At 36.4% G+C, this 20,434-nt stretch overlaps 1 pseudogene across 1 annotated transcript; it reads left to right on the top strand.

Annotated features, from left to right (window-relative positions):
* The first annotated feature begins 4,178 nt into the window (after nt 1–4,178).
* On the top strand, nt 4,179–13,545 carry LOC149062708 (uncharacterized; annotated as a pseudogene). The gene is made up of 2 exons (XR_016189311.1): nt 4,179–5,023; nt 11,154–13,545. The product of XR_016189311.1 is annotated as an uncharacterized LOC149062708 (transcript).
* Nucleotides 13,546–20,434: the final 6,889 nt, after the last annotated feature.

Here is a 20,434-nt window from a genome sequence, read left to right as displayed (position 1 = left end):
TCTATTCGGTCATAAGGACCATATAGTTATCACGTTTGTTTTTTTATACCTTTTAGTGTGATTTTTTATATAATTGCACTTTTTTCATATCTATATACACCTTTTATACCTGGTTTTGCCGAACCGGCATTTTGGTTTATTATATACATTTTTTACTTGTTGGGCCAAAAGGGCCGTAATTTGCTTATTTTATTATTATATCATATTTTATACCATATTTGCATTTGAGTTACCATTATTTATTATAGAGTTACCTATTCGTCTTAGATTTAAGTATACACACAAACATATATACACACTTACACACCACCACATTACATAGCTCACTAGTATTTGCGCGGCGAACCCAACCAATTCTAGTTGAGCTATATACAACTAACACAAATTTACAAAGGTCGGTCGGTGTGTTAGTATAATACTTATTAAGCGCGAAGTATTTTGGTAACCGGGCGCACGGCCTATTATTGTCCGTTCCCGGCCCATACAATTACAGTTGTAGACAGAGCAGTAAACATTACTTTTAACCACCTTTGCACCACTCATTATAATAGGTATAATATAATAAATATTATTTGAATAAAAAATAAACATGAACAGTTAAATAATTTTCAGTACTTTACCAATGAGTTCGAGTTGCTCAGTAGTCAGTTGCCTATTAGTCCTATTACCTATCACGATAATAATTACATTTTATCCTGTCTTCAACAGTAGTAAGTTACAGCACCAGGCAGCGTTTTCTTATCTACATCTCCCAATACACACACATAGCTTAATTAAATGGGTTTTTTCCTAGAAAATGGTTTATTATGGAAGACGGATCGTAAATGGTTAGGTACCCATCAATTATCATTTATCGTCGTTGTGGGATATCCAACTACATTTAGGCATATAGCTTGTAACGTCACAGAATTTCAGGCCTTATTATTATTATTAAACCACTGGGTATACCCAATACCTAGGATATCAGCATACCTGTCGGCCAGTGACAGTCCCATTAATATAATAGCGCGCCCGCGATTACCACTATGTTATGCAATAACTGATCCCCGACCTCCCCGCCTGCAAAAGTGTTCACCGTCGTCACCGTAACATGTCGTCATCGGCTGCCGTCGGCGCCTCTGTCGCGTCCGTCGGTGCGATCGCCGCAGTGCAATTATTTTAATTACCCATATTATTGTAAAATCCCGCAATACGCCTACCCTGACCTTCCCTACTACGACATCAATTGCGACAACAACGGCCAGCGACCGGACACCGTTCGCCAGCCATCTTCACTTTTTAAACCAACGTATTCCCGTCAAGACGTAACGAACACCACCGGCCCACTCATTCTGCGGTCCGATCAACCTCGTGGTCAATAGTCAACTTATAGTTTTTTTTGTATTGTCATCCATACTCGTAATGTACGAAATGATGGGCTAAGCGACGACGTCGGGCCCGATGTCGGGCGAAGCCTCCGTTTTCCCAATGACCGACGCCGATGGGCCATGTCGACCACGTGTCTTGGGGGTCGACGGCCGACTGGCCAGCCTATCCCAGCCGTCGGTCATCCACACTTTCGTCATCCAGCCACAACTCAAGTCATCATCATTTGTGTAATGTACAAAACTATTTCCCCCTTTTCATTTTGATTATGTATCACAACTTTTTCTTTTCTTTTTTCATTTTGATTATGTATCACTACAACGTATTTCTATTTATGCTCCATTTTTTCTCATAGGTGCCCCGGTAACCGTCATGCGGAGCCGTGGGTATTTTCCTTTAACACATGTAATAGTATAATGTGTCATACCGACGTATGATGATTATTCCGTGCCGGTAACCGCTTGTCGGTGCCGTAGCATTATATTATATACTTTTCCCTGTATTTTGTGCATTTTGCCATGTGCATTATATTATATACTAGCTGAACCCGTGCACTTCGTAGCCCGTTAAAAATCCTACCTCTTGAATGTCTCAAACTGTTAATTAAATTCGTTGCTTGTGATCATGCTAGCAGTATTTATAGCAAACATATCGAACATAGCGAATTGACTGGATAATGTTTTGTAATAATGTTCGAATAGATATTTGATCCGACTCTAACATATAATATATTTGTTAAAATTTAGCATTATTTCCAATCTCGGGTAATAAACTACCTATTAAATGATGCACTTGACCCTGAATTTTAAAATTGGGCATGAAGTTCTCTTCAGCTATTTCGTTTGCTCCAAATGATGTAATTTGAACAGAGTATTATACCATCTAAAATTATCAAGGAAATGTTTTGATAGAGGGTGAGAATTATCAATTATACTTTTAATTAAGTCTGGAAGATCCTCAAATTGGTGTAAAACAACTTTATAGGTTTCTTCTTTCCATTTTTTTGCATGGCACTTAGGACATAATATAATCATTGGTCCTATTTGAAGCGCTTTAATATTTAAATAATCAATCTCGGATTGATAATTAAACGCTGATTTCATACTCAAAGCGTTACGTTGCTCCTGTGCAAGTGTTTGAGAATGTACTGTTGTGATATCTTGTTGAATTCTGTTATACATTCGAGTTGCATAGGCAGTTCTTCTTCCAATGCGTGTTCTTGACGCTCTCGCCATGATAAGTAAAAATAAGTATATTTTATCAAACAAAGCACAAACTATTTAACAAAAAGATTTATGACACATTTATAATAATAATAATATAAAAAAAAACAAACATAGTATTAGGTTTCTATGAATCAGTAACCAATAGTAACTACATGTCATACAATAAGTTTACCATATGTTTCCATTTTATATAAGAACAACTCATCCTCTTTGGATAACAACTAAAAATATTTACTATATTTTTTGGCCGAAAGAGGGCGTCACTACTTTGATTCTGTTTTTGATTTTGTATGAACTTTATACTTTTTTTTTATTGACAAAAGTGTTACTATAACCTTCAACGGAGTGTCGGGTTTCAGCCAAAAAAAATTTCAACCAAATCGGTTCAGTAGTTTTCTCGGTTAGCGCGGTCTAAGAAAAACCCTTACAATTTTATATAATAGTATAGATAGATTATTTATTACAACCATGTAAAATATATCCCCATAGTTATCCTAAGACTTTACGCTTATTATTTTATTAATATAAATTTTTTTTGTTTGTTTTCCCCCTTCTAAATAAATCTTTGGCGTTCATTCGCCACTGCGTGTATCAAAGCCTGTGAGTTCCACCGACTTGACCCTCGGGTCTCACGCGGTGCGGCTCACAGGTCACGAGGAAAGTGTTCCCCTTTGCTCGTGGGTGGTTTTTGTGACTTAAAAAATCATGAAATCTCACAAGCTCTAATTGGTTTTCAGTGATGGTGGAGCAATCTTCCTTCTAAAAAAAGAACTAAGTAATAATATAACAAAAAATAATTAAATAAAATTCGAAAAAAATGCAAAAGATCTCAGGTGGCTATGTTATTTAAATGAGCCACCGCAATAACTTAGCTAGTCCTACAACTAACAATTTTATTATTATTAATTCACTAAAAAAAAGAACTAAGTAATAATATAACAAAAAATAATTAAATAAAATTCGAAAAAAATGCAAAAGATCTCAGGGTGCTATGTTATTTAAATGAGCCACCGCAATAACTTAGCTAGTCCTACAACTAACAATTTTATTATTATTAATTAATTAATAAATAATACGATGTACGCGTAGATATAAGATGCGAAGTGATTAACGGTACTAAGCGATATCCAGAGACCACAGTATTTTCAAAAACACTTTTATCGATATCAATAAATAGATCACGCGTAGTTATTATTTGTAATAATGAAATATAACAGACTAAAAACACGGACTACCTAGTATTTAAGTATTTATTGTATGTATAATATGCAACAGTAATTCGAGTGACAAATTATGATCATTATGCTATGGACTAGCGTCCCGCATTGTCTAGTTCACGGTCAACTAGGTACCAGCCGAACCAAGATAGGGTAGGGTGCGACCAACTTTGTAATTGTAAGAACGAAAGCATTGTCTGGAAATCATTAACAATAGGGTAACATATGGGGTTATGCATCAATACAAAAGTTCCAAGAACCAATGTTATAATGTAATATTATAATGTATATTTTTACATAATAATAATATAAATTATCGAGGTCTGTAGCTGCATGGGATACGCATTTAGCTCTGTAGTAAACCGACGGAGTCGCTCTACTATTTTTTTTAATTACATTAACATATTATAATTACAATTCACACTACTATTATACTACTATCTTCCTGGACCTCGAGAATGACAGTTTTATCGATACCAGATTCAACCGCGTATCGATTACAAATAAGTACGAAAACAGAGCAATAAATTAGATTAGAATATTGCCGAATGTATGGGCGTTGGCTCGCCGAATTACTGGGAATCCAAACACTCGCAATAACAACCACCTTGCGGTTCCTTTGATCCACTCCCTACAATCTCTACCGTGTAAAAATTCTGCATAAATACAGGATTAGGTCCATTGCAGAATTAGAATTAGTTTGTGTCTCACTCAATGTAGAACTTAGTATAGTCGTTGGGCTTGTCCTCAACATCGCCGCTATACATAAGTTCATTCCAATTTTTATTACTAATTTCTCGGGCAGATACTTTACGTTCTGTCCTCAAATTTATATAATTTTATATTTTACTTTAATAAAAATACTTAATATTTTCAACGTTGTGTAACTTGTAACTCTATCACCGTCTCCTTTGAAAAACCTGATTGTCAATCCAACGTCGCTGAACTCAAATAATAGGCGTTAGTGAGGGATCACTACACGTTTTTGGTGTCAGGTGTGGGGTCACCTGAAAGAAGTATTTTGGTATCCAACCCAGAATCAAGTACATCAGCGGACCTCGAGTTCAACCACGTCATCGATCCACACATCAGGAATAGGAACGGACAAAGCAAGTACATCAACGACTAGCCTAGCGGAGCATCAACGGCAAGCCAGCAGAGCAGTCATCAGCACGCAGGACAATTTTTAGGACCAGACAGCATCATGAGCATTTTGTAAGTTGTCAGTTAGAACAATTATTTAGTATATGTCTGAGAGTCCGAATAGGTGTTGGGAAATAACTAGATACAACCCACAAACGTTACGTACAACCATAATGAGTGTAAACATAGGACTTGAATCTGCTTTACGCATGGTTCCGACTTTTAACGGGGGTTCCGAAGCAGACTTATCTTCATATATAACAAAATGTAACTATATAATGAATAACGTTAGCGAAACCATTAGACCTATGATATTTGAAAACATATTAGCACAATTAGGAGGGGACGCATACCAAGCGGTACGCTATCGCGAGTTCACGGAATGGACAGCGCTTAAAAACCACCTCCGCACAGTATTTGGGGCAACACACTCAGTTAATTTTTTGCAATCACAATTAAGCAATATAAAACAACGTTTCGGTGAAGACGTCCGAACTTTTGCCGGACGCACGGAAAAATGTTACCACGAATTGGTAAGCGCGTTAACTATAGGACTAGATCATAACGCTGCAACGGCAGTGGCTAACTCGCATAAAACGGGGGCACTAGCTGCATTTATTAACGGGGCACAACCCGAAATTAGGGCACTACTACGAGCTCGAGATGTTAACACTCTTGAAAAAGCAATTACAATCGCTATCGAAGAGGAGCAGGATTTACAACAATTAAACCGAAGATTTAATAATAATAAAAATTACGGGAAAAATAACACGAATAAAAAAAATATTAAATGCAATAAATGTAATAAAATGGGACATTATGCAAACGAGTGCCGTAATAACGTAAGCACATCGGTCAGTTCAGGTTTTAGAAATCCCATAAATTATCGCGACGAAAAACCCGTTGTTATAAAGAAAGAATATCAAGGACAGGTTAGATTCTGCGCGTACTGTAAAAAGACTAACCACAATATTAAAGATTGTAGGAAACGTATGTACAACGAAAAAAATAAAACTAGTGGTCAGGGGAACGAAAGTGAAAGTCCCACTACCAGTTACTCAAACCGTACCGTTAACGAAATAAACCAAAACAACATTAGAATTGTCACTAACTTTGAGGAGGAGCACATAGTATGTAGCTCGCATAACTTTAATCCGCATAATATAAAATTACTAATCGACTCAGGCGCGGAAATGAACCTCATAAAAATCACAGCGTTAAACGGACAAGTTATTGTTAACGAGCAGGAAAAACGCACTATCAAAGGTATTAACGAGATACCTATATTTACGATAGGAACTATAGTTACTACTATGCAGATTAATGATGTAGACGTCCTTGTAAAATTCGACGTCGTATTCGGCGATTTTCCTATAACCGAATCCGGTATAATCGGGCGTAACTTCTTAAAACAAAATAAGGTCATTATGGATTACAGCCGGAATATTTTAACGATACCCGAACAAACCAGTCTTAAAGAAATTATAATACCGCCGCGTAGTAACTGTGTACTATTAATAAAAAACGATGATAAAATTAAACACGACGCGATAACTATAAAAAAACAAAACGTAAACGAAAACGTTATTATTGCTAATAGCATTAGCCCAGTAAATGATAATACTATAATAAGTAACATTATTAATATTTCTGAAGAACCTTTCGTTATCGACGCGCTAACCACACAACATATTGATTGGGAGCCATACCACGAGACAGTACTTAAAGCATCTTTCGTAGATGATAAACAAACTGATCGTATAACAAAATTAAAAAGTGAAATTAAAACGGACGATTTAAATAACGAGGAACGTGAAAATATTTTACAACTCTGTTGTGATTACGCGGATTTATTTTACTTACCGGGTGACTATTTAAGCGCTACCGATGTCGTAACGCATACGATAAACACGCCGCGATGCACAAAACCAATTAATATACGACCGTACCGTTTACCTTGGGCTTATCAGGAGGAAATCGAAAAACAAATTAAAGAAATGAAACATAACAATATAATACGCGATTCTAAATCACCTTTTAATTTTCCATTAGTAGTAGTAAAGAAGAAAAACTTAGACTCGACAGGGAAACCTAAATTACGGATTTGCGTAGACTTTCGAAAACTTAACGAAGTAACGGAAAACGAAGCATATGGTCTTCCTAACTTGCTCGAAATACTCGAATCGTTAGGAACATCTAAATATTTCAGCACTCTCGATCTAGCCTCGGGATACCACCAAATTAAAATAGATCCAGCCGACGTGCATAAAACGGCCTTCTCTACGAAATCAGGGCATTACGAATACTTGCGTATGCCATTTGGCCTAAGTTCAGCACCAGCTACATTTACACGCGCGATGAAATCTGTTCTCATGGGTCTCGAAGAAATGTGTACCGCCTATCTCGATGATATTGTAGTACACGGGTCTAGCTTAGTTGACCATCAGAAAAAACTCAAACACGTTTTTAATCGACTGCGTGTACATAAACTTAAGTTACAGCCTCAAAAGTGTTCTTTCTTACGAAAGGAAGTTATCTATTTGGGACACGTAATTAATGAAAACGGGGTATCACCAGATCCAAACAAACTTAAATGTATTCGAGATTATCCTAGACTTAAAAATGCTAAAGAAATTAAATCATTTTTAGGACTATTAAATTACTATAGACGTTTTGTCGATAACTTTGCAAAAATAGCAAAACCACTAACTCACTTACTTAAAAAAGACGTACCATTCGTATGGACTGATAATTGCGAACATAGTTTTATGGAACTAAAAAAAGCTTTAATGAGCCCACCACTACTAGTCTATCCAGATTGGGAAGCAGGGAAGTTCAATTTGTGCACCGACGCTTCGCAATATGCAATTGGGGCCGTATTATCTCAAGGGGATGTACCTAAGGACCAACCCATAGCATACGCGAGTAGGACACTTAATAAGGCAGAAACTAACTATAGTGTAGTTCAAAAAGAATTATTAGCCATCGTATGGGCCGTGAAATATTTCAGACCATATTTATATGGTCGACATTTTAATATAGTAACCGATCATCGACCGCTAACCTACTTGTTCGGTATTAAAGACGCGTCCTCGCAATTAATGCGTTGGCGTTTGCAACTAGCCGATTACGATTATACTATAACTTATAGAGCTGGTCCGGAACATTCGAATGCAGACTGTTTATCGCGCATACGAGTAGTACAGACCAGTTCAACAGAATCGAACACGGACTATAACGAGTTTCAAAACGCGGAAAATAAACCGATCTTTAATTCGAAAATTTTAGAAATCGAAGACGACCTCCACAAGGTCGTTAACCAAGAGAACATAGTTGTTACACTACCGCGAGATAAAGTAATAACACACCCGACCGTACGCGAAATTATTAAACACATAAACATTAATGAAATAGAGTTCACTAACGAGAACCGGTTTTATAAACACACAAACGGGTCACACTTCATAATTTTCTATAACATTACACCATACCATTCGGTACCACTTGTTGCCGAAGAGATCTACCAGGCAATTAAAAACATAAAAAATTATTGCCTTGATAATAAAATCGAATCCTTTTCTACACTAAAATTAGACGGAGCGACGTCATTAACCAGTTATTCTAGAATTCGAACGATGTTCCGATACATATTCAAATTCACAAACATCGTAGTTAAAATTTATACTGGGGGACAGCTTACTGAGGAGGAGAAACAACAAGTTATATACGAAAACCACAACTCACCGTTAGGTGGACATTCGGGTGTATCACGTACCATTAAACGACTCAAGGTTAACCACAATTGGCGTAATATGAAAAAAGACGTAAAATTGTACATTAAAAATTGCGAACTATGCCAAAAGAATAAATCGCATAAAAAGACAAAACAACCAATGCTAATAACCAGTACGGTCACTAAACCCTTCGAACGAATTTGCCTTGACATTGTAGGGCCACTACCACAAACATTAATGGGAAATTCTTACATTTTAACATTGCAAGACGAGCTATCTCGTTACGCCATGGCCATTGCTTTATCATCCACTGACGCATCTACGGTAGCACAAGCATTCGTAGAATGCTATGTCTGCACATTTGGTATTCCTAAATCAATTTTGACAGATTGCGGTACTAACTTTCTTTCTAACATGTTCAAAAACATGTGCAAACTACTTGATATTAAAAAAGTACAAACAACCGCATGGCATCCACAAACAAACGGTTTTTTGGAACGTAGCCACAAAACATTAAAAACTTATCTTAGAAGTTTCGTAGACAAGGACAATAATTGGGACAAACTATTATGCTACGCTATGTTTTGTTATAACACAACTACCCATACCTCTACAAATTTCACACCATATGAGTTAGTTTTTGGGACCAAACCTAATATTCCTTCTGCACTTAATAAAGAACCAGAACCACAATATAACTATGACGATTACGTTTTCGATCTCCGACGAGTTATGCAGGAAACACATAAAATCGCTAGGGACAATTTGATAAAAAAGAAGGAACAAAATAAAAATTATTACGATACTACTATAAATGCTATCGATCTCCATGTAGGTGACAAAGTCCTCATTAAAGAGCATAGCAAGAAGAACCCACTCGATTTAAATTGGCAAGGACCATATGAAATAATTTTGGTACACGACAACGAAAATATAACAATACAAAAAGGTCGCCGCGAATATAGAATTCACATAAATAACGTTAAGCGCTATCATGAAAATGATAACGATCGCCAATAAAAGAATTACCAATATTTCGTTATATCTTAAGTATATATATATAAGTTATATATATATATATTCAATTTTTTTTCTCTTTTTCTTTATCTCTAGTATGAAACAGCAAACTTTCATGAGAGAACTTAGCACAATAATAGGGAGACAACAACCACATAACATTATTGACTTATTTTCCGACGAAATACCAAATTGCTTACTAATTCACATTGACACAGCCAATAAAAATTTACTCCAACCATATTCCACAGCGGAAATCGTAACTATTACGCGTGCTATCAACCACTTTTCGCATGACATGACAAACGCACAAAGGCCACTACGCAAGCCCTTGTGTCTCTATTTAAAAGAATTCATTGACACTACCGAAGAACCAGCGGACATACTAGACTATATGAGATTAACTTTCTTATAAAGCACATGCATAACACAATTTATCTTTCTTAATTTTGTATTTTCTTTCTTTCTCTAATATATATATATATTTTTTTTTTATTTTACTAATCATATATCTACAATTTTAGAAATCGACACAAGTATGTTATAGTGGATTTTGAATTCACTAACCTAGGACGGGATAACATCATCCTTATTTCGGGAGCTTTTTTGGGCCAACACCCAGTCAATTGCCTTACCAAATTAGAAGGTCGTGCGTTGGTACTAAACCAGGATCGGCCTGTGTCGAACGACGAATGGAAAAGAATGGTTCAACATCTGGTTAATATATTTAAAGATAAACCTAATACCTTATATCCCGTGCTAGCACAGATCTACGACTCCGACCATACTACCCGACCAAATCTTACAACCATACAAATTCAAAAATTACTACAATATTACGAAACCATAATATTATGGGAGGGGAGTACGGATGTTAAAATCCTACAGCAACTTGGAATAATTAAACCAACATTCACGCTAAGGGGTTGGGACGAAAATATGAACGGGGAATTTTACTTACAATTAATTAAATGCAATACCAAACAAATCGTCACATCCATGCTGCTAGGATCATTCAACAAACAGGGGCGAGCCCTCAAACTGCAGGAAGCGCACCAACTCGTTTGTAAATGTAGACATGGCTCAAGCGAACCACACAACCCACTAACTGATGTCCTTTGGACACGTTGTCTTTTTACAAAACTACACAGCAAAAACCCAAACATTATAGATAGGGCGCGACAGGACGAATAAATAAGAATAAAATAATAAAAAAAAAAATAATAAGACATATGTATATAACTAAAATAAATAATTAAATAAATAATTAATTAAATAAAAATAAAGTATATATAAAAACATATGCGTATTATTAGATTTAAGTGTTAAAACACACAATATTGGGAAAAAGGGAATCACTTAATTTTATCATTTTTTTTTATATATATAAGATTTGGGTATAATGATAATTTTATTTTAAGTATGACTAATGAACTGAAAAACATTTCCAGACTTATACTACTAACAATACCATTTACGTCAGGAACGTTACGATTCACCGACGAACATTTAAACCAACATTCCGGTATCTACTACGAAAATCGGGGACCGTTGAAACTTATAACGTCTCAATGGGACCTTACTGCGTACATTAGTCTAGCCAAATATAACAAACAATTTGATTACATAGATACTATGATAGAAAAAAACAAAAGCAGTATGTATTGAACACATGCACCCAGTAAACCATAATTTTGACTGTACTAATTTAGTTATTGTAGCTAACGATATAATTCAAAACTTGCAACAGCAAAAACAACAAGTCTTAAACTCTATAGGACACGTAATTGTTAAACGTAATGCTCTTCTTAAATTTGCAACAAAAACAGCTAGGTTAATCTATGGAATATGCAACTTAGAATGCATAAGAAAATTTAACTTTAACATAGAACTGGCTCAAAACTCTTCACAATCTAAATTAATTAAAGAACGAATTAAAGTAGTACCATTGAACCATGATATAGGAGAACACGGATATTTTAATTTGTCATTAGATACAAATGATCTAACAAATATTACAAAGGAACAACAAGTCAAAAATTATTTAACCAAACATTTTGTACAGGTTAATTTATTAATTACTAAACATATATTAGAAACCAATACTTTATTAGAAATTATACACCAAGCAAAAATAGGAATTATACACCCAAGTTTAATAACACCACAGGAGTTACTAGAACACGTTAAAGATATTAAAGTATCACTACCAGGGGGAACAGATTTACCCACTGACTTAGAAATAACTAACATTTATGAACTAGTGAAACTCTCAGATATTGCTATTTATTATGCTAACGACAACCTAGTTTTTATAATTTCTTTACCTTTAATATACCAAAATGATTTTGTTTTATATAATTTAATACCTGTACCAGTATGTATTGACAATGATTGTGTTTATATAAAACCTATTAATAAGTATCTAGCTATAAGTAAATCTAAAGAACATTATGCAACTTATGATGAATCTTACTATACTCATTGTAAACACGCTAGAGATTTCCTATTATGTCCTGAAGGCAATCCTTTACATCCTCGCAACACACGACCCACATGTGAAGTACTACTATTACAGATCCTTCCGAAGTTCCACCCAGTTGTGAAATAATGCATGTCCAAATCGGTACGACTATTTTTCATAAAAAAAGGTTCAAAAATGAATGGATATACGTAACCAACCATGATGTACTATTCATTACCTGTGATGAAGACAAAGAATCAACCAGCCACACACTCAAAGGAGTAGGAATCATTCACTTAAACGAAACTTGCAAAGGCTACGCGACTAGAGACATATTATTGCCAGGAAAAGTCGACTATAAATCTGAATACACAGATTTTAATCCAAGGGCAAGAATAGACCTAAATCAAGTTTCAACACAATTAGAAACTAACAACTTAATGGAAGACTATCACGTAAAAACAAATAACATGGACGACTTACACGTAGTTTCGAACTCAAAGAAAAATTTGGACACTCAAATCAAAATCAACGGAAAAATCGAAGAGATTCAAGACATACAACAGTTGTATAACTATGTATTATACATAACGATAGGCTGTATTGTCATAGTTATGATATTAATGATGATACACAGCATTAAACAGAAAATAACAGAAAAATTCAAAAGTAAACGTCAAAAACACGTTCATGAAGAAAATGAAGAACTTAACCAACCAGGAACGGGTCATCAAAGTGAAGATATAATTGAATTTCCACTTACACCACGGAGTAGCCCGGAGGTCCACTATACAAAATTAAAACCATATGGATTTAATTGAGGAAGTCAGGGACTTCCATCTTCGAGGGGAGGAATGTAGTAAACCGACGGAGTCGCTCTACTATTTTTTTTAATTACATTAACATATTATAATTACAATTCACACTACTATTATACTACTATCTTCCTGGACCTCGAGAATGACAGTTTTATCGATACCAGATTCAACCGCGTATCGATTACAAATAAGTACGAAAACAGAGCAATAAATTAGATTAGAATATTGCCGAATGTATGGGCGTTGGCTCGCCGAATTACTGGGAATCCAAACACTCGCAATAACAACCACCTTGCGGTTCCTTTGATCCACTCCCTACAATCTCTACCGTGTAAAAATTCTGCATAAATACAGGATTAGGTCCATTGCAGAATTAGAATTAGTTTGTGTCTCACTCAATGTAGAACTTAGTATAGTCGTTGGGCTTGTCCTCAACATCGCCGCTATACATAAGTTCATTCCAATTTTTATTACTAATTTCTCGGGCAGATACTTTACGTTCTGTCCTCAAATTTATATAATTTTATATTTTACTTTAATAAAAATACTTAATATTTTCAACGTTGTGTAACTTGTAACTCTATCACCGTCTCCTTTGAAAAACCTGATTGTCAATCCAACGTCGCTGAACTCAAATAATAGGCGTTAGTGAGGGATCACTACAGCTCGTACGTGGGTGAGTGGCATTTCCGTCAATCTAGATAAGTATACCACATCCGTGAGAGCAGCGACAAGAACGAGTAGACTATGGGGAGTAGAGGGTAGCACTATATAAGGGACCCCGAAACGGCCTGTATTCAGACGCGACTCGACCAGACTAGTCAGAGCACCTTCACGCCAGTCTGTTGTTTAATTTAATTCATTGGACTTAGAAAATTTCTTATAAACAATGTTTTGAACTTAGAAAATATTCGAGTCACACCGAATTTATTCTATCATTCAGAATACTTAACTTACATTCAGCTTTCATGTTATAAATAAATATATGTTTTTACCACAATAAATAAACAATTAATCTAATTAAGAAGAATTCTACGTTGTGTAATTAACTCAAGAGTCACCTTCCAAACATCATCCTTGACTACTGATACCTGTAGGCGACGTGATCACTACAATTAGAACATTGGAAAATTACGTAAAAAAAAAAAAAAAAAACGAAAAAAACATTAGGACATCGGTAAATTGAAAAAAAAAATACAAAAACAAGATCAATCAATTATTATTGTTATTTTGTTGTCATTAGTACTACTCTTTACTTACGTAGTCGGAGAGAAATCTATCACATTTATTATTCTACGCCGCCGGAATGCATATAAGCATACCATACATTGCTAGAGACCCATGGGAAATCGAGAGCTCTCATTGGCTCTATTACGTTTGTGATTACACTGATAACATTTTAACATTATCAATATTCAATATTCAATGTTATCAAATTTTGAATTCTGAGTTTTTTAACTTTATGTCTTTATTATTTTGAATATTTTTGATTTATTTAATTCAAACATAAAAATATGATTTATCCAGCTTCATTTAAATATGAAATAGTCAAAGAATCTATAATAAATCTATGGAAGATATTAATGTGTGGGTTGCTGAGTTTAGTAAACTTAATTATTTACATTGGAACGTTCGTTCAAGTGTTCCAAATGGGAAATGGCGAATTATGTGTTCCAAAGCAAACCAAAAAGGCTTATCCAAAAATGCAGAATGTCCAGCAAGCTTAGAAGCTGTTATTAAACTAGACACAGTATCTACGAGGAAGAAAGATCCATTTGTCAAGGTATTTGCTGTTAATAATTTTTTTTTTTTTTTTGTTTAGCTTGTGAATTAGTGAATTCTTACAGATCATCTATGGTGATGTATTATCCTATTATTATTATTTTTATTTTTATTGTGAGTATATATTGTTAATTCATTTTTATAATCAGCTTTTGACACAGTATCTACGAGGAAGAAAGATCCATTTGTCAAGGTGTTTGCTGTTATTAATTTTTTTGTTTTTTTTTTGTTTAGATTGTGAATTAGTGAATTCTTACAGATTGGTCAATGGATAATAATACAAAATATAAACAATTTATATTATGTCTGAGTAATAAAAAATAAATAAATGTGTTGCCCCGTCTGTTGGTAGGCAGTCGAGTCTGGTCAAAAGAGTGAGTGACACCCGCGTTACTCGGCAGAGCATCTTATAATTTGTATAGCAAAATCTCGTATAGTTTCAATCAGATCCTCTCGTAATATTAGTATTTTAATATTCATTTCTTGAGTGTGTAATTCATTTAAATATTCAGTTCTTTAGTGTTTAAGTCATATCAATATTGATTTATCCAGTGTTAAGTTCATAAATCAGTAATTATAATATAATATATATACCTATAACCAACACCTGTGTTACTTCATTTGACACTAACAACTAAGATAGACCTCACACGACGGTACACCACACTTCATTGATGGCAGCGGTGGGATCTCTAAAAGCGAAAAACTGTCGTAATTTACTTTGCGACAGTGCAATTTTGGAGATCACTAAAGAACCTACGTGGACTACCGCCGTTTGAGTTCAATCGATTGTGGTGTCAGAAAACCGATACAGAAAATCTACAGAAAATCCGCAGAAACTCGTGCAGAAACTCGATAATCAGGGACACGGTCACACGGACGACAAAAGGTATATAATATATAATATAATAAAGTGTATTATCGATAACATAACGCGTCGCCACCAGCAGTGTCGTAGCTGCGCGTCGTTATATCCAACCGACGGAGTATTAAGATATATATATATATACACACACACACACTCAATCGCGTATATTATACATTATACATAATATAGACGTATCCATTGTCATTATATTGCTGAACGAACGCGCCGCCGACATCGCTGCATAGCTGCACGTCATCAAGGTCGGGTAGGGATAACATATACAGTGCCGCGTCTTAGCTGCCGTGGGGGCAACCCGTTCAAAGTACTCGTACGTAAAATAACGAAATAGCGCCCCGTGCGTCTGGGAGAAGCCCGTTCATTAGTACTCGTCGCTATTAAAAATTAAATATTATCGTCGCCACCGCCGCCGTGACAAAAATCGTCGCCGTCGTCGTCGCCGCCGTGATACACCTTACAGGGAGCAGTCTGCATCCCGGTACGCGCCGCCGTCGAAGGAGTGGGACAAGGACAACGCCACCGAACAAGTGGGTCAGTGGGACGAGCCGACTGTCGCAGCTGCACTCCTATCAACGACATCCTTATCAAGCGGTAAACAATAACAATCGAGTATAAACACAATCAGAATGCAGCGGTATTTATTATCATACATCGTTTTGTAAGTTTTAATAGTTTTATCTAGTTGGGTTTACTATTTATTTATTATATAGATTATTATTAATTTATTATATAAATTATTACTAATTTATTAAATTACTTGGGTCGACTGAATTATAGTGTATGTATTATTTGAATATTATTATTATTAAAAAGGGGGAAATTAATTTTAATTCATAGAAATTTTAATTCTGGGTTTAATACCTACTGTTTGGATTGTTTAAAGGAAAAAAAAAAATTATTTTTTTAAATCAATAATAATAATTTATCTCTACAAAATCTAATCGGGACTTTTTGCTAGTGCATGTCGGACTCAGGGTCAGGTGATAGTATTAATTTAGACCTAATAGATTTGAATAGTTCTAGTAGCGATTCCTCTAGTGGGGAATTTTATGAACCAAGTAGTGTCTTACGTAAAGCAAGGAAGACAATAGAGCAAACAGACCAACTTTTAGGGTCAACCAGGTATTTTCTAAGATACCGAGCGACAACCACAGAAAACACAGAACATCCCGAGCATCCAGAACAGCAACAAAACACAGAGCATCCAGAGCAGCAACAAAACACAGAGCATCCAGAGCAGCGACAAGACACAGAACATCCTGAATATCGACAGAGCACAGAGCATCGACAAATCACAGAAAATCTCATCAAGCCAGAAAATCCAGAGCGTCCAAAGCCTCGAGCAAGTAGAAAAAATCAACAATATACACAAAGGACAGAACATCACAGAAACTCAAAGTTACAAATAGGAAAAATGGAAGACCAACAAAATTCGATAGCTTCAGATTCTAAGGTAGAATCACACAAAGTTGTAGTAAGCATCGAAGCAGCAATGCGCGTAGTATCGAACTTCGATGGAAAAAGCCCCAACCAAACATATCATTTCCTAAGGGCGTGTGATTTCGCCGTCAGGATTGTCGATCCGGATCAGGTCGATTTGTTAGTACAGAGACTGATAATTAAGCTATCAGGAAGAGCATTGCGGTCTATAAGATATAAGGACATAACGACGTACAAGGAATTCCGTAAAAATATTGTAGAAATATCGGAAACCAAAAAGTTACTACCCCAGGTGCACATGAAATTGCTCACGTGTAAGAAGAGTCCTGATGAAGGAGTGCAGGAATATTATAATAAAATGGAGCAATTACTTCACGACTTAATTAGTGCAACAATGGAGGGGGGAGATTACGTGAATGGAACGGACATTGACAGGTTGTTACACAATCAGGTGCTCAACGCATTTATAAGCGGCTTACCCGAATCTTATCGGATATTATTAAAAGCGCGAGGCCCTAAGAAGCTGAGCGACGCGTTAGTATTCGCTTTAGAAGAGGAAACAGAGGGAAACCTGGCGAAGGAAACTTAATTGTTCAGTATACAAACTAACACCAAGAATCAACAGCCATCGAAATCTTATTCCGGAGTGTCAAAACATGGAAACAATGGTAAAAGCAACAACACCAATAAGGGCTGTTTCAAGTGTGGCAGAACGAATCATTTTGCCAGAGACTGCAGAGCATCACAATGGGATCAAGAAAAGTTTAGAGCCAATCAACAAAGTGGACCACAAAATTTCAAAAACTCCGTTAGAAATGTATTGATATGTAGATATTGCAAGAAAGAAGGGCATGAGCTAGAAGAATGCCGCAAAAGGAAATACGTAAACAGCAAGAAAGAACAGGACCCAAAAGAAGTCACCACAGAGCATCAGAATGCGGGAAAGGGGGCAGAGCCGAGCACAACCAGCGCACGTTCGGTTCAGCAGATTCAGAGCGCTGTTTTAAGTCTGCAACGGCCCTCCACTTCTCAGCAGCATTAATAGACAATACGACCTCGCTCAGGATTGCACAGTGTGTAAAGGAAAAAGTAAGATTGTTGGTGGATACTGGTAGTGACGTAAATATGATAAAACTTTCAGAGCTGAAGAAAAATATACTGGTGGACGAAACCACTATTTACAAACTAACAGGTATAAATTCACAGCCAGTGTTCACCATAGGATCAGTCACTTTAAAAATCCAACTTGGAACGGAAGATACAACTGCCGTGTTCCAGGTCACGCATGACAACTTTCCTATATCAGGATTTTGGGCGCTCCATTTCTCCGAGACAATGGAATAAATATTAACTTCAGAACCTCTACATTGTCGACAGAATCTTCAAATCCAGAACCTCCAGAACCTCAGATTATCCAACCACGTTCGGAAACACTCATACCCGTCTTGACAGACAAGGAAGCGGGGTTGGTAAATTGAGTCCCAAATGACCCTAACTCGGGAAATTGAGTCCCGGGGAAAAATAGGTAGTAGGTAAGTTGAGTCCCACGGAAAAACGATTTATATGCATTTAAAATTTAAAAATATGCACTATACAATTTTTATTTGTGATTTGTAGACATTCATTAACTGCATGTATATGATTCAACCTGATCATGATAAAATGCATGTTGCTATATTCAAAATCATATAGGTACATGCAGTCAATGAATGTCTACAAATCACAAATAAAAATTATATAGTGCATATTTTTAAATTTTAAATGCATATAAATCGTTTTTCCCTGGGACTCAAATTACCTACTGCCTTATTTTTTTCCGGGACTCAACTTACCTACTACCTATTTTTCCCCGGGACTCAATTTACCGCTTTCAAAATGCACCAAACTTATCTCGGACTCAATTTACCTAGCCCCCAAGGAAGATGGAACAACCTTAATAATCCATGCGCAGAACATCGGAGAAAAAGGGATTTTATCGGGAAATATTGTCAACCATGTAAAGGATGGACAGATATTGGCCTCGGTAATAAACACGTCAAAGGATCCCATCGAATTGTTTCCACCCCGGCTGGGGGGTGTGCAACATGAAATCTTCAGAGAATCAGGTGCCTATGTCTGTCATCAAATAGAAGAACTGAAAGGTAAAGAGAGCCGAACAAAAGGGTTAACAGAAACAATTCAAATGGACCACCTAAATCACGAGGAGCGAGCCAGCCTCCTACGAATATGTAAAAAATATCAGGATTTATTTCATTTTGAGGGAGAACCTCTGTCGTTCACCACAGCGATCCAGCATGAAAACAAAATTCCGGAAGGAACGGCTCCAGTAAACATCAGGCCATATAGGCTTCCCTACGCTCATAGACAGGTGATTGTCGAGCAAATGGAAAAATTAGAAGAGGATAATATTATTCAACCGTCAGAATCGCCATGGAACGCACCTATAGTAGTGGTACCTAAGAAACCTGACGCGAACGGGAAACCACAATTCAGGGTCTGTGTGGATTTTCACCGTCTCAATCTGCTTACCATCGGGGATGCTTTCCCAATTCCAAGGATCGATGAAATTCTGGACCAACTAGGACGCTCCAGATATTACACCACGCTAGATCTCGCCAGTGGTTACCATCAAGTAGCAATTCGACCACAGACTGTGAGAAGACGGGATTTTCAACAGTCAAATGTCAGTTTGAGTTTTTCCGAATGCCCTTCGGACTATGTGGTGCCCCAAGCACGTTCCAGCGTTTGATGAACAACGTGTTGACAGGACTGAATGGTACGAAGGCGTTTGTATATCTAGATGACATTATTATATACGCAGTTGATCTAATGAAACACGAGACCAGGCGGGAAGAAGTATTCCAACGATTGCGGAAATTCAACCTACAGCTTCAACCGAACAAATGTCAATTCCTTAGACGCGAAGTCATCTACCTCGGACATCTAATAACGGATGCGGGTGTGAGACCCGATCCGACAAAAATCAGCTGCGTACGAGATCACCCCGTACCCAGAAATCCAACCGAAATTAAGCAATTCCTCGGACTCTCGGGTTATTACAGGAGATTCATCGAAAACTATAGCCAAATTGCAAAGCCAATGACGGCGTTGTTAAAGAAGGGCCAACCTTTTGAATGGACCGCAGAGTGCCAGACAGCGGTTCGAGGCACTCATCCAAAAACTGGTAACAGCCCCGATTCTTCAATATCCAAATTTTGAGGAATCATTCATATTAACAACGGACGCAAGTCAGTACGCCATTGGCAGCATTATCTCTCAGGGCGAAATAGGTCATGATCTACCTATTGCCTACGCATCGCGTACGCTAAACAAAGCGGAAAA

The sequence above is a fragment of the Diuraphis noxia genome, unplaced genomic scaffold (assembly GCF_037042655.1).
Source record: "Diuraphis noxia isolate RWA-SAM2 unplaced genomic scaffold, SU_Dnox_SAM2 contig0001, whole genome shotgun sequence".
NCBI classification, from domain to species: domain Eukaryota; kingdom Metazoa; phylum Arthropoda; class Insecta; order Hemiptera; family Aphididae; genus Diuraphis; species Diuraphis noxia.
The sequence above is the reverse complement of the archived record's forward strand: the minus strand, read 5'-3'. Positions and strand labels throughout refer to the sequence as shown.